The sequence below is a fragment of the Salmo salar genome, unplaced genomic scaffold, assembly GCF_965601325.2.
Source record: "Salmo salar unplaced genomic scaffold, fSalSal1 ptg000152l, whole genome shotgun sequence".
In the NCBI taxonomy this organism is placed as follows: Eukaryota; Metazoa; Chordata; class Actinopteri; order Salmoniformes; family Salmonidae; genus Salmo; species Salmo salar.
The window spans coordinates 593,364-610,710 of record NW_027675323.1 but is presented as its reverse complement, the minus strand read 5'-3'; the positions used below and the strand labels follow the sequence as shown (position 1 = coordinate 610,710).

Genomic DNA, 17,347 nt, shown 5'->3' with positions numbered 1-17,347 from the left:
GCAGGGTAAATGTTCCTGTGGGGGAGGTGGGGTGCAGGGTAAATATTCCTGTGTGGGAGGTGGGGTGCAGGGTAAATGTTCCTGTGTGTGGGAGGTAGGGTGCAGGGTAAATGTTCCTGTGTGGGGGAGGTGGGGTGCAGGGTAAATGTTCCTGTGGGGGAGGTGGGGTGCAGGGTAAATGTTCCTGTGTGTGGGAGGTGGGGTGCAGGGTAAATGTTCCTGTGTGGGAGGTGGGGTGCAGGGTAAATGTTCCTGTGTGTGGGAGGTGGTGCAGGGTAAATGTTCCTGTGTGGGAGGTGGGGTGCAGGGTAAATGTTCCTGTGTGGGAGAAGGGGTGCAGGGTAAATATTCCTGTGGGGGAGGTGGGGGGCAGGGTACATGTTCCTGTGTGGGAGGTGGGGTGCAGGGTAAATGTTCCTGTGTGGGAGGCGGGGTGCAGGGTAAATGTTCCTGTGTGGGAGGTATGGTGCAGGGTAAATGTTCCTGTGTGGGAGGTGGGGTGCAGGGTAAATGTTCCTGTGTGGGAGTTGGGGTGCAGGGTAAATGTTCCTGTGTGGGAGGTAGGGTGCAGGGTAAATATTCCCGTGTGGGGGTGGATCTTGCAGTCACTCTGACTGTGGATTGCAGTCACTCCGATTCCTTATCCATAGACTGCTTTCATGGTAAGGAAACAAATATCTAAAATATTTCATATCGCTGAACTATCACTGTAATGTCATGGTATAAATTGTAGCCTTACTGTTGTACTTTTGAATGTTCTAATAAATAAAAAGTCTAATAAAATAAAACATTTTGGAAGTTTGAAAGACGTGCCCCAACCCTCCCTGGGAGTTCCACTGAATCTTTTCAACGGCCAATAAGGTTTGAGTATTAAGTTAATAAGTTAGACCAGGAAGTCTGATAAGACAGACTGAGTGGGAGCGAAGCTCACCTTGACTAAAGGTTATTTGAAAATGCCTGTGTCATGCAACATGGACGCAGTGTTGCAATGAGACTAGGTCAATGTGCTGATACACAAACAAGTCAAACAACATTGACATTGCATGCATAGGGTGGCAGGTAGCCTAGCGGTTAACAGCAGTTCAAATCCCCAAGCCAACATGGTGAAAAACCTGCCGGTGTGCCCTTAAGCAAGGCACTTAACCGTAATTTCTCCTGTAAGTCACTCTGAATAAGAGCGTCTGCTAAATGACTAAAATCATTTAATAAAATAAACATCCAATCCTGTCAGACACTGAGTGTACAAAACATTATGACAGACTGACCAGGTGAAAGCTTTGATCCCTTATTGATGTTACTTTTTAAATCCACTTCAATCAGTGTAGATAAATGAGAGGAGACAGGTTAAAAAATGGTTTTTGGAGTCTTGAGACAATTGAGACATGGATTGTGTGTGTGTCATTCGGACTGTGAATGGGCAAGATAAAATACACTACAAAAGTATGTGGACACATGCTCATAGAACATCTCAATCCAAAATCATGGGCTTTGACATGGAGTTGGTTCCCCCATTTGCTGCTAGATGTTGGAACATTGCTGCGGAGACTTTCTTCCATTCAGCCACAAACATTATTGATGTTGGGCACTGATGTTGGGCAATTAGGCCTGGCTCGCAGTCAGTGTTCCAATTCATCCCAAATGTGTTCAATGGGGTTGAGGTGGGTTGAGGTTTGCAGGCCAGTCAAGTTCTTCCACGTCGATCTTGACAAACCATTTCTGTATTGACCTTGCTTTATGCACAGGGGCATTATCATGCTGAAACAGGAAAGGGCCTTCCCCAAACTGTTGCCACAAAGCACAGAATCGTCTAGAATGCCATTGAATACTGTAGCTTTAAGATTTCCCTTCATTGAAACTAAGGGGCCTAGCCCGAAACTGAAAAACAGCCCAAGATCCTTATTCCTCCTTCACCAAACTTTACATTTGGCACTATGCTTTGGGGTAGCGTTCTCCTGGCATCCACCAAACCCAGATTCGTCCGTCGGACTGCCAGATTGTGAAACGTGATTAATCACTCCAGAATACATGTTTCACTGCTCCAGAGTCCAATGGCGGCAAGATTTACACCACTCCAGCCGACACTTTGATTTGCAGTGATTTTTGGCTTGTGTGTGGGTTCTCTACCATGGAAACCAATTTCATGAAGCTCCCGACTAACAGTTCTTCTGCTGACGTTGTTTCCAGAGACCGTTTGAAACTCAGCAGTGAGTGTTGCAACTGAGAATGCTTTTTTATGTGCTACGCGCTTCAGCACTCAGTGGTCCCGTTCTCTGAGCTTGTGTGGCCTACCACTTCGCGGCTGAGCCGTTGTTGCTCCTAGACGTTTCCACTTCACTATAACAGCACTTACAGTTGACCAGGGCAGCTCTAGCAGGGCAGACATTTGACAAACTGACTTGTTGGAAAGGTGGCATCCTATGACGGTGCCAAGTTGAAAATCACTGAGCTCTTCAGTACTGCCATTCTGCTGCCAATGTTTGTCTATGGAGATTGCATGGCTGTGTGCTCAATTTTATAGACCTGTCAGCAACGTGTGTCTGAAATTGCTGAATCCACTACTTTGAAGGGGTTTTCACATACTTTTGTATATATCGTGTATTTAAGTTCCTTTGAACGGGGTATGGTAGTAGGTGCCAGGCACACTGGTTTGTGTCAAGAACTGCAACGCTGCTGGGTTTTTGACGCTCAACCGTTACCCGTGTGTATCAATAATGGTCCACCACCCAAAGGACATCCAGCCAACTTGACAACTGTGGGAAGCATTGGAGTCAACATGGGCCAGCATCCCTGTGGAACGCTTTCAACACCTTGTAGAGTCCAATGCCCCAACGAATTGAGACTGTTCTGAGTGCAAAAGGGTGGGTGGGGGCAACTCAATATTAGGAAGGTGTTGTTAATTTTTCGTACACTCAGTAGAAACAGAATTAGTATAATACAGTCAGGAAGACAGAGAGGTGATCTAGTTACTCAGTAGAAACAGAATTAGTATAATACAGTCAGGAAGACAGGGATGTGATCTAGTTACTCAGTAGAACCAGAATTAGTATAATACCGTCAGGAAGACAGGGATGTAAATGATCTAGCTACTGCCAGACCCACTGGAGGGCGCTGCCTGCCTGTGGAGGCTACATGGAGAACCAAGAGGAGGAGGAGGAGGAAGAGAACCTCCAACTAATCATCTGTTTTTTTCATCTAGTAATCTTTTCTTTGTACATGACGCTGGATTACTTGTGGTTTGTGGGTAGAGCAGGACAGATCCCAGGTGAGCAAGAGGGAAGCGTGCGGAGAGAAACGTTGCTGTCAGCTGATGTGTGTGTAATTCCAGTGTTAGGGGATGGTATATTTCCTCTTCGTCCAAACACCATCACATCCCCCCACCCTACTCACCCGTGGGGCACAAAGGCACGTTTTATTTATTGTTTGCTGGACTTGGTAGGGGGCCGTCGCAGTCCTCACAGTGTACCCTGTTTACAATTCAAACCAGAGCCTCTAATGACTGAGAGCTCTCACTGAAAGCACTGTAACCTCACAGGAAGTGCTCATCTGCCTCTGTGACCTCACAAGAAGTGCAGAAACTTCACTGTGATTGAACATTGCAGGGTTTTTTTCTGGATTAAAACGGGGCTTAGGGTGGTGGGTGTGACAGGGGGCGTGGTAGGGCGCGGCAATTGGCGCAGTCGGCACAGCTGAATTTATAAAGGCTGCCATCTTTGTGTTTTTTTTTTATCGCCATTTTTAAGACATGCATTTTTGCAGTTTTAAAGTTAATTTCCTGCAATTCTATGCATTTTGCCATGGCAAGTGCTGTGTTATTTTGCTCAAACTTAAAAACAATATCAACATTGTTAAATTCATTCTTTTTGGAATTTCACAAATATTATATTATTAAAACATACATGCTTGTAGGTCCATTGTCTTTTTTACATACTTTATTATAAATAAAATTACAGTTTGGACTTAAGCGTCCCAAAAATAATTTTAGGCGGCCCCCCCCCAAGGGTTTCTGTGGCAGAAAAATCCCTGCGTTGTATAAGGCTTCATCTCAAATGTATATTTAGTTAAAATTCTATTTCCTAAATGACTTACAGAGCCACATAAGTCATCCACAAGAGAGCACCACTGCTTCCAGTCTGCATATAGTAAACACATAGTACTATGTGGCTCTGGTAAATAGTAGTGACCTATGGGTCATTTGAGATGGTGCCTTATAGTCTAATCTCTCCTTTTCTTTCTCCGTTGCTTCACAGGAAGTTGTCGTGGAAATTCTAACCAGAAAGGAAGATAGAGACAGTAGATTCCTCGAAACAACTATTTAAAATAAAATAAGATTTGCATGAAAGGGAGCTGGTTAATAATCGCACAACAGGTGCAACAGTCAAAAGCCCAACAAACAAGAGTTGGGTCTCAGCCTTTATAGGAAAATACAACCTCTTTTCTCTATGTGGGAGTTTAGCAGGTGTGTGAGATCATGGTGGGGGCAGAGCGTACAAACAAGTGATAATGCCAGTTTTCTTACTTCTTTCTGCTGATAGAATTGTCGCTGCTGCTCAAGCTAGCCTCTGTTGTCTTCATATCTCCACACAGCTGTACCATTGAAAGATAGGGAAAGAACAGGATGGACCAAAAAACTGGTCACTCTCAGACGGCCCTTTTGTCTTTGGCCACGTGACTAAGTTACTGAGAAACAAGAGAGGGAAAACACTGGCTTCTTCTTACATGAGAGAAACAGACAGTGGGAATGTTGAGATTTAAGATTTATATAAATGATGTGCATAATAGAGTTTGTAATTTTACCACTATATTCCACAGTTTTGAGACTAATCTCAACCTAATACAAAATTACAAGTAAGCATGTGAGTAATAATTCATAAGATAAGTCAATTATGCCATAATCTAAGCAAAACTTAAAGCATTGGGGGGGATTTTTCTTACACTAGTACATTATCTGTGTAAATGGCTTCTGTTGAGCCACTGAGTGTTTTACCTTCACATGGTGCAAAACAGGGAATCATTAAACAATGAAAACAGTTCTACAGAAGTACACTCTTCATCTGTACAAAGAGGACAATCATCACGCCGATGCATCAATCTCCGTCTTCTTAAACAATGAAACAGTTCTACAGAAGTACACTCTTCATCTGTACAAAGAGGACAATCATCACGCCGATGCATCAATCTCCGTCTTCTTAAACAATGAAACAGTTCTACAGAAGTACACTCTTCATCTGTACAAAGAGGACAATCATCAAGCCGCTGCATCCATCTCTGTCTTCTTAAACAACGGGCAGCTATTATTAGCTGGACTCCCGTCCTGAGCCATTGGCTTGAGCTGGAGCGGCTGTTATTTAAGTCCCACCGTGGGACTATGCTGGTGTTGTATACTTCAGTTGTATTGTTGTCACTTCTCCAAGGGCCCAGACAACAGCTAACAATGAAAAGACTGACCACGAAAGCAAAAGAAATGATGCATAGAGTCCGGTCCTGGTCTTTCTATGGCCACTGGGGTCACATATGACGATTCATCGGCTGGTACATCTTCGTCTGGGTTGTGGGGCACTTTCCTGCAGTGGCTTGCGTGAACCCACATCAACCGCTCTGCAACCATCAGGAGCACCTGGAATGGACCAGTCCAGCGCTGTTGGTGCCAATTCTTTCTGCGGTGGTCTTTGTTGATCACTCAATCTCCTGGCTGCAATTTGTGGAGCTGTCCTCCTTTTGGTTCAGGCAAAGCCACTTTTATCCTGGGGAAAATAGACTTCAGAACATTGTTGAGTGCAGCACAGTAGCTTACCATTTGATCCTCGCAACCCGTCAGTGTCAAACTGTTCTGTGGGAACGGGGTGTTTAGCATTCCCATGGGTCTTTCTGTGAGTATTTCATGAGGTGCTAAACCAGGGGGTACGATGTGCACGTCCATGCATGTACATCCGAGCCAGAGGCATTACTGTTACCTATGACAATCCGGTCTCAACCTTCCTCTGCCTACATTGTTAGTCATACAAACCACAACTCCTCCCCTTTTACACAATGGTCTTGGCCATTCTCATTCCCCCAGGCCATTGGCAGATCAGAAACATCCTGTAGAGAAAACAGGTTTTAAACATAGATGGGTATTGCAACAAAATAGCCTCCAACAAGTTCTCAACCAATTTATCAAATCAAATGTATTTATATAGCCCTTCTTACATCAGCTGATATCTCAAAGTGCTGCACAGAAACCCAGCCTAAAACCCCAAACAGCAAGCAATGCAGATGTAGAAGCACAGTGGCTAGGAAAAACTCCGTAGGAAGGCCAGAACCTAGGAAGAAACCTAGAGAGGAACCAGGCTATGAGGGGTGGTCAGTCCTCTGCTGGCTGTGCCAGGTGGAGATTATAACAGAACATGGCCAAGATGTTCAAATGTTCATAAATGACCAGCAGGGTCAAATAATAATAATCATAGTAGTTGTCGAGGGTGTAACAAGTCAGCACCACAAGAGTAAATGTCAGTTGGCTTTTCATAGCCGATCATTGAGAGTATCTCTACTGCTCCTGCTGTCTCTAGAGAGTTGAAAACAGCAGGTCTGGGACAGGTAGCACATCCGGTGAACAGGTCAGGGTTCCAGCAGGTCTGGGACAGCAGGTCTGGGACAGGTAGCATGTCTGGTGAACAGGTCAGGGTTCCATAGCCGCAGGCACAACAGTTGAAACTGGAGCAGCAGCACGGCCAGGTTGGACTGGGGACAGCAAGGAGTCATCATGCCAGGTAGTCCTGAAGCATGGTCCTAGGGCTCAGGTCCTCCGAGAGAGAGAAAGAAAGAAAGAGAGAAAGAGAGAGAGAATTAGAGAGAGCGAATTAGAGAGAGCATACTTAAATTCACACAGGACACCGGATAAGACAGGAGAAAAACTCCATATATAACAGACTGACCCTAGCCCCCCGACACATAAACTACTGCAGCATAAATACTGGAGGCTGAGACAGGAGGTGTCAGAAGACACTGTGGCCCCATCCGACGATACCCCCGGACAGGGTCAAACAGGAAAGATATAACCCCACCCACTTTGCCAAAGCACAGCCCCCACACCACTAGAGGGATAACTTCAACCACCAACTTACCATCCTGAGACAAGGCCGAGTATAGCCCACAAAGATCTCCGCCACGGCACAACCCAAGGGGGGGCGCCAACCCAGACAGGAAGACCACGTCAGTGACTCAACCCACTCAAGTGACGCACCTCTCCTAGGGACGGCATGGAAGAACACCAATAAGCCAGTGACTCAGCCCCTGTAATAGGGTTAGAGGCAGAGAATCCCAGTGGAGAGAGGGGAACCGGCCAGGCAGAGACAGCAAGGGCGGTTCGTTGCTCCAGAGCCTTTCCGTTCACCTTCACGCTCCTGGGCCAGACTACACTAAATCATAGGACCTACAGAAGAGATGAGTCTTCAGTAAAGACTTAAAGGTTGAGACCGAGTCTGCGTCTCTCACATGGGTAGGCAGACCATTCCATTAAAATGGAGCTCTATAGGAGAAAGACCTGCTTCCAGCTGTTTGCTTAGAAACTCTAGGGACAATTAGGAGGCCTGCGTCTTGTGACCGTAGCGTACGTGTAGGTATGTACGGCAGGACCAAATCGGAAAGATAGGTAGGAGCAAGCCCATGTAATGCTTTGTAGGTTAGCAGTAAAACCTTGAAATTAGCCCTTGCCTAAACAGGAAGCCAGTGTAGGGAGGCTAGCACTGGAGTAATATGACAATTTTTTGGTTCTAGTCAGGATTCTAGCAGCCGTATTTAGCACTAACTGAAGTTTATTTAGTGCTTTATCCGGGTAGCCGGAAAGTAGAGCATTGCAGTAGTCCAACCAAGAAGTAACAAAAGCATGGATACATTTTTCTGCATAATTTTTGGACAGAAAGTTTCTGATTTTCGCAATGTTACGTAGATGGAAAAAAGCTGTCCTTGAAACAGTCTTGATATGTTCTTCAAAAGAGAGATCAGGGTCCAGAGTAACGCCGAGGTCCTTCACAGTTTTATTTGAGATGACTGTACAACCATCAAGATTAATTGTCAGATTCAACAGAAGATCTCTTTGTTTCTTGGGACCTAGAACAAGCATCTCTGTTTTGTCCGAGTTTAAAAGTAGAAAGTTTGCAGCCATCCACTTCCTTATGTCTGAAACGCAGGCTTCCAGCGAGGACAATTTTGGGGCTTCACCATGTTTCATCGAAATGTACAGCTGTGTGTCGTCCGCATAGTAGTGAAAGTTAACATTATGTTTTCGAATGACATCCCCAAGAGGTAAAATATACAGTGAAAACAATAGTGGTCCTTAAACAGAACCTTGAGGAACACCGAAATTTACAGTTGATTTGTCAGAGGACAAACCATTCACAGAGACAAACTGATATCTTTCCGACAGATAAGATCTAAACCAGGCCAGAACTTGTCCATGTAGACCAATTTGGCTTTCCAATCTCTCCAAAAGAATGTGGTGATCGATGGTATCAAAAGCAGCACTAAGATCTAGGAGCACGAGGACAGATGCAGAGCCTCGGTCTGAGTCATTAAAAGGTCATTTACCACCTTCACAAGTGCAGTCTCAGTGCTATGATGGGGTCTAAAACCAGACTGAAGCGTTTCATATACATTGTTTGTCTTCAGGAAGGCAGTGAGTTGCTGCGCAACAGCTTTTTCAAAAAGTTTTGAGAGGAATGGAAGATTCGATATAGGCTGATAGTTTTTTATATTTTCTAGGTCAAAGTTTGGCTTTTTCAAGAGAGGCTTTATTACTGCCTGTCTTGAACTAGTGGTTTGCTCATTACCAGATATACTACATCCATAACTAGTGGTTTCCTCATTACCAGATATACTACATCCATAACTAGTGGTTTCCTCATTACCAGATATACTACATCCATAACTAGTGGTTTCCTCATTACCAGATATACTACATCCATAACTAGTGGTTTCCTCATTAGCAGTTATACTACATCCATAACTAGTGGTTTCCTCATTACCAGATATACTACATCCATAACTAGTGGTTTCCTCATTAGAATGGAGGAGTTTCTACTACCAAATTGCATGTGCATCACTGCAATTTTAGCAAACACAGAAAGGGGCCTATATTGGAGGCCAAAAGTCGTCTGGCACACTGCTTAGGTCTTGACTGTCTTGTCAATTGTTGTACAACTTCATGGGTACTCTCTGGTCATCCCTTTTTACCTCAAATAAACAGTGGATTTCTGCTGTTGTGTGCATTTAACCATCTGTATGACTTTGTTGTTCACACAGGAGAGAGACGGGACTATCGTGGATCCTCTGGGGAGCCTCAACAACCTCATGATGCTGACGAGGCAGAGAAGAGTCTCTCCAGATCAGAACTCCTCAAGAAACACCTTCAGAGACCCACAGGGAAGAAATCTTACTTCTGCTCTGACTGTGGGAAAAGATTAAACTCCTCAGTAAAACTTAAAATACATCAAAGAATTCACACTGAAGAGAAACCTTTTGGCTGTACTCAATGTGGAAAGAGTTATGCCCTGTCAGGTCGCCTGATATCACATCAGAGAACACACACAGGAGAGAAACCTTTTAGCTGTAATCAATGTGGAAGGAGTTATGCCCTGTCAGGTAGCCTGATATCACATCAGAGAACACACACAAGAGAGACAACTTTTAGCTGTACTCAGTGTGGGAAGAGTTTTGTTCATTCTAGCTTTCTGAAGAGACACCAGATAACACACACAGGAGAGAAAGCTTTTAGCTGTAATCAATGTGGAAGGAGTTTTACCCAGTCAAGAAGCCTGATATCACATCAGAGAACACACACAAGAGAGAAATGAGAGAAACCATATAGCTGTACTCAATGTTGGAAGAGTTTTATTTCATCTAGACAGCTGAAGATACACCATAGAACACACACAGGAGAGAATACTTTTAGCTGTGATCAATGTGGGAAGGGGTTTGTTAGTTCTAGTGGTCTGAAGGTACACCATAGAACACACAGGAGAGAAACCTCATAGCTGTGATCAATGTGGGAAGAGATACTCTGATAAACAATCTCTGATCAAACATCAGAAAATACATGGAGTTGTTTCATGATATCAATGAATTAATGTCACAATGTAGAATGTTTAAACATTGTAGAAGGAGTATTTTAATGATGTCACAATGTAGAATGTTTAAACATTTTAGTAGGAGTATTTTAATGATGTCACAATGTAGAACCCTAAACGTTTGTCCCCTGTTCTATTGATTTCAGCATGATATGGATATTAGCCTCAGGGGGAAAATCCAGGCTCTGAAATGGAAGAGTTACTATTTATGTGATTTAACAAAAAGTGACTAACACAAAAAGAGTTGTGTTACACTTACCACGTTAGTGACCCACTGGAATCAAAATGCAACACTTCAAAATGTAGCTAGCTGTTTTCTACAAGTTGTCCTCTAACCAGGGATGTACACATTATTCCCAGATTCCGTGTGGTTTTTTAGCTGTTTTAACAGGACGTGCAACTTCATCTCCCTCCTGTCACACAATTGATTTTAGCGATGAGTTATGACAAATAAGTGTTGTGTTCCTTTGTTTAGCGACCCCTAAATTTAAATGCATCACTCCAAAATGTGGCTGACTGTCTTCTGCAGGTTGTCCTCTAACCAGTGAGGTAAAATATATCTCCCATTTCCATGTGTTTTTTAGTTGTGTTAGTTTCAACATCACGTACAACCTGATTTCCCCCCTTAATCGATATCAGTGATTTATTGCTACTTGTCAAAACAACAGCGTTTCTGGTGCTTGTGCAGTTTATAAGGTGCTTGTTTAAGTAATATGATTATTGTGGCAGATGGTTGTGTATATAGCACATGTTATGTTTAGGTTTTCAATTTATCACAAACTGTTTATGCATATTGGTTATTGATTTAGACACGTTAAAACTGTGTTTTGACATTGGGGATATCCCACCTAGCAACATGTCATTGAAAAGCTGTTGAAAATAACACTATGCAACCAAATATTTCATATTTACATTTCATGTAACATTTAGTAATGATATTTATTTATGCAACCAACTGACAATTTTTTGGTACAATTATATTGACATTGTTGCCCTGCTTTTAGAATATCAGGGTTCATTCTCACATGGGTAGGCAGTCAAAAAGTGTTGTGTTTTGCGTTTAGCCAGTGCGTTGCCATGGATCACAATTTATTTTGACGGCTTTTCCGTATTGGAGATGAGTTTTGTTTGGGCTCGTTCCAAGGAGACGAGAGTTCTAGAAGCTAGTGGGTTTTAGGAAGACGAGAGTTCTAGAAGCTAGTGAGTTTTAGGAAGACGAGAGTTCTAGAAGCTAGTGGGTTTTAGGAAGACGAGAGTTCTAGAAGCTAGTGGGTTTTAGGAAGACGAGAGTTCTAGAAGCTAGTGGGGGAAAAATATAAGGTTCTAGAAATATGTTTCTTCGTGTTTTTAATTGTTGACAGCCAGTAGACACCATGTTTATATTGGTGAAGGTGAAGCATTGTTGTTGATTATAATGTGAAATGGAAGTTGTTTTCTGTTGATGGTGAGCAAACTTCTAAAGTGTTATTCTTTGGTTTTTCCTTTTTATGTTTTGAGGTTGGACTTTAGCACGTATAGCGCGTTAGCACGTCTAGCGCGTTAGCACGTCTAGCTCGTTAGCACGTCTAGCTCGTTAGCACGTCTAGCGCGTTAGCACGTCTAGCGCGTTAGCACGTCTAGCTCGTTAGCACGTCTAGCTCGTTAGCACGTAGGACGCACTGATTGGTGTCACCTCGTTAGTCAGTATGTGTTACACCTGTGCTGGCTTGTCCATCTCGTTAGTGGGAAGGTGTTTCACCTGAGCTGGTCCAGGTTCTATTTAAGAGTGTCTGGCCCAGTGCTCCAGTTGTCTTGATACATGTGGAGAGTCAACATCTTTAGTTGCTCCACCTTTTTGGTTTGCTTCCTGTCTTTAAGTTTGGTGTGGGTTTTTCTTTTGTTTGCCTCTTCTTGGGCAGATTTAGTGGGTCTCATGGTGGGTGTCTTTTAGGTCCCAGTTGTTGTTACTAGTCAACTTTCAGTGGACACTGTGAGAGCAAAATTGCAAGATTATGTTATTATACTTTTATTGCATCAAATGGTTGTTTTATGCAACAGAATGGAGGGTTCTTAGAACTATTGTGTCTGTGTGTTCTACTGAGGATGGGCCTCTGGGAGAAAACACTGACAGGAGATTTACAATGTCTTTTGGGTGATAAAACCTAAAGAGACCGCATTCCAGAGCACGAGTTAATGTTTCTGTTCGATATGGTACCAGGGAGAGATGACCCCAGGGCCAGACCCTGGTCTCTACACAAAGAGTACTGTTTCTACAGCAGATACTGTCTGCTGAGAATTATAAGTATCTTTCATACAAATCTTAACCTTGTGACCCGTTCTATACATCTGTTGTTGGTCATGTAGGTTGAAAGGGGTGCATCTTGGCTTTAAAAGACCTTTGTACTTTTGTCTCATGGCTCTCAACGAATCATCTGGGGGTGATTCATCTCTCAACGAATCATCTGGGGGTGATTCATCTCTCAACGAATCATCTGGGGGTGATTCATCTCTCAATGAATCATCTGGGGGTGATTCATCTCTCAATGAATCATCTGGGGGTGATTCGTCTACCAGCCATCATTATCGTAGAACACTCAATCGATTCTCTTTTAATGTGTGTGTTGTATTGACCTGCTGCCTTATAAGTGAATAAAGATTTAGTTTTAGAGTAACTCTGACTTGTGTGATAAGTTTGTCTCCTCATTTGATATTAAAGAAATTAACCACCACATTTGGCGATGGGGATGTGAATCTTCACTTGGTGACCGCTCCTGATGACCTGGGTAAATGGTGCACCAGGGATCCCTCTAACTTGGGATCTCAGGGAGACCACACTTCAGGAACAGAACAAATGGACCCACCTTTGATCTGAGAGGCAGCGAGCCGAGTGGATACCATCAGTATAGTATATATAGTGGATACCATCAGTATAGTATATATAGTGGATACCATCAGTATAGTATATTTAGTGGATACCATCAGTATAGTATATATAGTGGATACCATCAGTATAGTATATATAGTGGATACCATCAGTATAGTATATATAGTGGATACCATCAGTATAGTGTATATAGTGGATACCATCAGTATAGTGTATATAGTGGATACCATCAGTATAGTGTATATAGTGGATACCATCAGTATAGTATATATAGTGGATACCATCAGTATAGTATATATAGTGGATACCATCAGTATAGTATATATAGTGGATACCATCAGTATAGTATATATAGTGGATACCATCAGTATAGTATATATAGTGGATACCATCAGTATAGTATATATAGTGGATACCATCAGTATAGTATATATAGTGGATACCATCAGTATAGTATATATAGTGGATACCATCAGTATAGTATATATAGTGGATACCATCAGTATAGTATATATAGTGGATACCATCAGTATAGTATATATAGTGGATACCATCAGTATAGTATATATAGTGGATACCATCAGTATAGTATATATAGTGGATACCATCAGTATAGTATATATAGTGGATACCATCAGTATAGTATATATAGTGGATACCATCAGTATAGTATATATAGTGGATACCATCAGTATAGAATATATAGTGGATACCATCAGTATAGTATATATAGTGGATACCATCAGTATAGTATATATAGTGGATACCATCAGTATAGTATATATAGTGGATACCATCAGTATAGTATATATAGTGGATACCATCAGTATAGTGTATATAGTGGATACCATCAGTATAGTATATATAGTGGATACCATCAGTATAGTATATATATGAGTGGATACCACATCTCAAACGTAGTTTAAAAAAAAAAGAGAGGTGAGCGAAACACGTAAAGTGGAGTTTTTAGAAAATCCTCGTAGGCTCTGAGTGTGTATTCCTGTGTGGAGGTGTAAACAGGGCCCAGTCAGTAGGCTCTGAGTGTGTATTCCTGTGTGGAGGTGTAAACAGGGCCCAGTCAGTAGGCTCTGAGTGTGTATTCCTGTGTGAGGGGGCACCTTGGAGGCGTAAACAGGGCCGAGTCAGTGGAGGATGATCTGAGAGTCAGTCGACTCAGACACCTATCATTGGTCGGTTGCGGGCGACCTAGAGCTGTCCTGACACTGAATTGATCACAGTGGGGATTGGTCTGTAGGGGTGAGGGGCCAGGGTGACTGTGGGTTCTGTGTGAAACACGGTACCTGGTTAAACTCTATTGGAAGAAGGACCTCATTCTGAAAAGTGTCTGTGTGACTCTCAGAAGTGGTGAATTCCAATGATTTTAAACGTGCTGCCAGGTATGCCCTGGGTTCGGTCATTTAGCGTTAAATATCTAGAATCTGTGTGAACGAGATGACAACTAGAATCTGTGAACGAGATGACAACTAGAATCTGTGTGAACGAGATGACAACTAGAATCTGTGTGAACGAGATGACAACTAGAATCTGTGTGAACGAGATGACAACTAGAATCTGTGTGAACGAGATGACAACTAGAATCTGTGTGAACGAGATGACAACTAGAATCTGTGTGAACGAGATGACAACTAGAATCTGTGTGAACGAGATGACAACTAGAATCTGTGTGAACGAGATGATAACTAGAATCTGTGTGAACGAGATGACAACTAGAATCTGTGTGAACGAGATGACAACTAGAATCTGTGTTTACTAGTTAAGACCATTTATGATATAGTACAAGATAGTAAGGTGCACCTGTAATTGTTTTAAACATGTAATTATTTTAAACCTGGAGCCCATTTCATATTTTCTGATATGAGAGTTGTGTGACTGTGATATGAGAGTTGTGTGACTGTGGTATGAGAGTTGTGTGACTGTGGTATGAGAGTTGTGTGACTGTGGTATGAGAGTTGTGTGACTGAGTCATAATCTGATGTTTGGATAGTAACAGAGATCTATAGTTCCTCCTAGAGATCTATAGTTCCTCATAGAGGTCTATAGTTCCTCCTAGAGATCTATAGTTCCTCCTAGAGGTCTATAGTTCCTCCTAGAGGTCTATAGTTCCTCCTAGAGATCTATAGTTCCTCCTAGAGATCTATAGTTCCTCCTAGAGATCTATAGTTCCACCTAGAGGTCTATAGTTCCTCCTAGAGGTCTATAGTTCCTCCTAGAGGTCTATAGTTCCTCCTAGAGGTCTATAGTTCCTCCTAGAGGTCTATAGTTCCTCCTAGAGGTCTATAGTTCCTCCTAGAGATCTATAGTTCCTCATATAGAAATATGCTTAATCAGATGATTGACATGTGGATAATAAGCTTTATTATAACGTTATCTTGGGGTTCCGTTCCTTCACTGCCCATCATAGAAGATCACGGGGTGGTATTGAGAGGGGAATGATATTTTAGAAAGCAGAGGAAGGTCTATAGTTCCTGGGAGGCTTGATTTTGCCGTGGTCTCTGGGAGGTTAGAGAACCGTTGAGGATCCCATGGTCATTGTCCGGGAAACTAAAGTTTATTTTTGGTTCTGCAGGGAGGATGTTTGGAGAGATGCTTCGTTGCTATGGAGAGTCCCTGAAAAAGCAAATTGAATGGTTGTCGTGACTACCTGAGAATTTCTTATGTTTTATATGGATTCTGTGAATATATGAAAATATGATGAATTGTATGTGTGTATAATGATTACTAGAGATTTGATGAAGTAATACTGGGAATATAATTAGATACAATTTAAACAACCCATATGTAGATGAACGTAGGTTTTGAGTTGGAATCTTTAATGGATAATTTGATAAAGATGAGGTTTAAGCATTATTAAACTGTCTACAAAGTCTGGGCAGTTGTCTCAGAAACTGATGTTTGTGTGTCCACTTTAGGGTAAGTTGCCCTAAGGATGAAACTATAAAACGTCCGGGTACCTTAATTGAAATAAACTGCCCTTAAGGCGTAGGGTTCTTCCCAGTATGAGAGGAGTTGCTGGATTTATTGAATAAACCTTTTTCCATAAAGTTAGAGTGAACCAAGGTGTCTGACTAGCTGTTGATGTTGAAGAAGCGTCCCGTAAAGGTTCCTGGAGTTTAGGGGTTCTTCAAATTGAACATTGAAACTGTGGGGGAACCCCTATAAGTTCCTCAAAGAACATTTTGGGGTTCATTTTTTTAACTCTCGGTCCACCCACCCTGCATTATAAAAAACATATTTTAATAACAACAATATTGACAATATTGATTTAAATAATTCATTGTTTATTTAGTGGCACCACAAATGTGAATTAATATTTACAAAACACATAAAAAAATTGCAACATTTCTGCAGACATGTCAGACCCTAATAAATAATACATTTACTTTGTATAGTGCTTTTCATGACATTTAAAATATATAAATAATAATGATGTACAATAAAAATAACATTAAAAATGAATCATAGGTAAACTAACAATATTGTAGACTTGATGCTAAAAACAGATTTTTCAGCTTTAGTGTGTATATTGTATCCACTTAGTTATGTTAGGAAGTTTTCCATCTTTATGACTGGCCCTGGTAACTTCACCCCAAATTCTCTTATCCCCAGAACACAGTAACTTAACAACATAAGTGTTCTTCTGACATTTTGGGGAAATTTAACATAAAATAAAAAATCCAGCCGTAGCAGAGCCCCAAGTCCCATGGGGACGTCCTCGAGGGCCTGGATGTTCTCCCCATCAAAGGCCAGCGGGATTTCACTCTCATGGTGAAATGGATTTCCACCGATGTGCAGTAAAGGAGTGAAGAGAGGTGAAATCTGTGTCAACAAAAGTAAGAAAAGATTAATATACATACAATTAACAAAGAACAGAACAAATGTTCAGCTGTAGTTTTATATAAGCATGCACACCTATGTTTATGAAGAAACAGATGATTGGTGCAGAGGCATACCTTGTCACGGACATAAAGGCCACTCGGGTCCTCATTGAAGAGGTAGGGCAAGAGCAGAATCACTGCTGTGGTCTCCAGTCCTAGTAAAGTAAAGCAATGATCTTACTACACTTGCTAATTTTATTACAAAATACATTAGAGAAAGTGAAGGAATAAGAGCAGATATACCTCTTCTGTATTGTCCTTCAGGGACTGTCAGAATAGCAGGATGATGTCCTCACCCCTGCCTCGCCTCTCTACCTCTAATAGTCCTTGAATTAAATTTGTGTCTATATCCATTCCATGGACCTGATTCATTTCTGAAAAGATCATTTGCACACATTTGTATGCTAATAGATTTCAGTTTGTATTGACTGCTATGTAGGTTAAATGTACACTTCAAATGCAACTGTCCTACAACATATCTGTACCTT

General features: G+C 42.0%; 1 pseudogene; it reads left to right on the top strand.

Moving 5' to 3' along the window:
- The first annotated feature begins 1,100 nt into the window (after positions 1–1,100).
- Positions 1,101–10,714, top strand: LOC145866971 (uncharacterized; annotated as a pseudogene).
- The last annotated feature ends 6,633 nt before the right edge of the window (positions 10,715–17,347 follow it).